The sequence below is a fragment of the Pygoscelis adeliae genome, unplaced genomic scaffold (assembly GCF_000699105.1).
Source record: "Pygoscelis adeliae isolate BGI_AS28 unplaced genomic scaffold, ASM69910v1 Scaffold111, whole genome shotgun sequence".
Classification (NCBI taxonomy): Eukaryota; Metazoa; Chordata; class Aves; order Sphenisciformes; family Spheniscidae; genus Pygoscelis; species Pygoscelis adeliae.
Genome location: NW_008824542.1, coordinates 1127912 through 1130574, shown reverse-complemented (window position 1 = coordinate 1130574; position 2663 = coordinate 1127912). Strand labels below are relative to the sequence as shown.

Sequence of the window (2663 nt, the reverse complement as noted above, 5' to 3'; positions counted from 1 at the left end):
ACAAACTTTGCAGAGCTCCTTTGCATTTCTTCCAGTCTTTATTACTGTAGCTGGGAGGAGAATCAGGACATAAGGATTTTATTCTGCTGGCCTATTCCTCCTATTTAATACTTACACTCGACCTGTAGAAGACTATGAGACCATAGTCATTTTGGATCAGAAATAAAACAGATACCTAAACAATGACTTATTGTACCTAATTTGTAAGCAACCGTAACAGAATCCAGACCTTATTTTTTGAAATTCTGCCTCCTGTACCCCATGCATTTGACTCAGCAAGACATTCCACCATGCATATAGAAGCAGGACCAATAACAGTAATAATAATATAACACTAACGTACAGGAGCCTTACCAGAGGCTGCAGCCTGGCACTGTGGTCCAAACGGAACATGCAGCCCAGACCCCTGCTCTGGCTTTGGGTCTCACTCTCCCAGGAAAAAATAAAAGCTCATTTTCCCCGACAAGGTGCAGGAAGGCAGGAAGACATTGTGTGACCTTTTTTATAAAAATAACTACTGTAGCTAGGAGCAAGGAAGCTCTCCCAAAAAGAGGGAGACACCTCATCTCCAAACTCCCAGGGGAACGTGCCGAAGCCCAGCTCCTCCTCCAAGCCAGGGGCCCCAAGACTCCCGAGGAAAGGCTGCACTGACCTTGCTGCAATGCACTCAGGAACCTGTATGCGAGATTCAAGGCACAAACCTCTGCCAAATCCCAGCCTGCTTCCAAGACCAGACACAGAGAACCCACTCCAGCCCTCGGGGGAGCATCCCGCCGGCAGCGCTACACAGCCCTCCCTTCCCTGCACACCAGGGAAAGCACCAACTGCCCAGGCAGGTGGTTAGCTTGGAGGCAGGATTTGAAAGCCCTCAGGCTGAGGGGGAAGCCAGACTTACTTTCCCTTCTGCTCAGAGTGGGACAATTTTGGGCACGCATAAAGAAGCAACTCCAGGCACCAAGGTAAATTCATGGCTACAATAAAAAGGGAAATAGGATGTTCAGACACCTACAGGCTTTTTCAGCAACCACACAAGGGACTGTTCTGGATGATAATTCAGGAGTTCAGTTTGCAATCCAGAGCATCACACCTAGGCCTTGCGTTAGGCGTAATGGGATCTGTGCATGTCACTCACTCTCCGGCTGCTCAGCAGCAGATGCCTGGAAAGGAGCTTGGGAGCAAAGCAAGAATCTAACAACACTTTCCCAAAATACTCTCTCAGCCTCCAAAAGCTTGTAGTTTAGGGACTAATTAACAAAAATAGAGTTGGCTAATTTGAGCTACAGCTGAGCCTAAGGTCAGTGGATGGCTTCCAGTGACTGTAGCAATACTTAGAGCTGCTTGTGAGAGGAACCTCACCAACAGAGGTGAGGTTAAAATGGCAGAACAATTCTCCCATTCCCAATGTGATTTGATCTAGCAGGAAGGGGTAAAACAGGAAACAAGTGCTGCAATGTAAACCTAAACTAATTAAAATGAGAAATGAGTTCAGTAATGAGGCTAATTCACAATTAGAGCCACCTAGCAGTGCAATGGGTGATTCTCAAGTCCTTGCGGTCTTCAGATGAAGTTTTTGGAAGAGACAGTTCAGATGAGCTCAGGTTATTGGGGTCTGTACAAGAGGGAGGCAGCAGTACTGGGGGGCTGTTTACCTCTGCATGAGATCCAGCATTCCAAAAGGCCTTGGAAAAGGCCTTTCCCAAAGTGGAAAAGAGTAAGAGGAAGAAAAAGAAATGTATATAAACCAAACAAGTACTAGTAAACTCCCAAATGTCAGGAAATAGTTTTTTTTCTTTATATTACATTGTCTTTCTGATAGCTTCAGTGGGTTTTCTTTCTACCACAAATTAATTTTTTTCTCTTTCAGAGAGTCTGCATCACTTCAGAACCACATACGTTAAAGCATTGTATTAAGTATGAACCTTCACTTACACCTTGTTTTTAAAAAAGAGAGAGGACACATTTGAACACATGACATGATCCACCTTTTAAGTCTTTTTGTTAAAGAGGCACTGAGTTGAACAAACACTAATCAACGAATAAAATCAGATTAGACAAAAAGCAACAACTGTGGCTAGTGAATGTATTATAACCCTTATTGACAATTTGCATATAATAATTTATACAGAGGAAGAAGACTGGAAACTATCATCACAGACATTTCCTATGGCAATACTGAAGACTAGCTTAGCTCTCTAAGCGGACCAAAAGAGCAGATGACACACTGTTTAAGCACAGTGCTTTTACTCACAGAACATGCATTAGGTATCACTGACACACTGGTTAACTCTAGGGCCAGATACTTCCCTGGTGCAAAGAGTGACTATTCTGACGGGTTCAATGAAGATGCACCCACTCATATCAGAGCCCAGACACAAATATACAAAATAATTTTTCCACCAGTTTACACACACACACTGAACAAAGAAAAGAAATACATCCTTTTCAGCCTGGCAAAACTTTCCTAAACCACAAGAGTCTAGAGAATGTTTTCTGAGTACTAACACTGAGCCACAAATTTAATCCTTAGTCAAGTATTAAATTGTTTATCTTCATCTCCATTCATTAGCTTGCACTCAGTCTTCAATACAAAAGCCAAATCATTTTAGGGTTAGTTTCAAATGTAGTTTTGGTTATGCAGGAAATGCAATTTCTTGTTTCTACAT

The 2663-nt window shown here is 42.8% G+C and overlaps 1 protein-coding gene across 1 annotated transcript in view; it reads right to left on the bottom strand.

Moving 5' to 3' along the window:
* Positions 1-2663, bottom strand: part of SAMD12 (sterile alpha motif domain containing 12) — a 183896-nt gene that overhangs the window by 108050 nt on the left and 73183 nt on the right. The window lies entirely within an intron of this gene.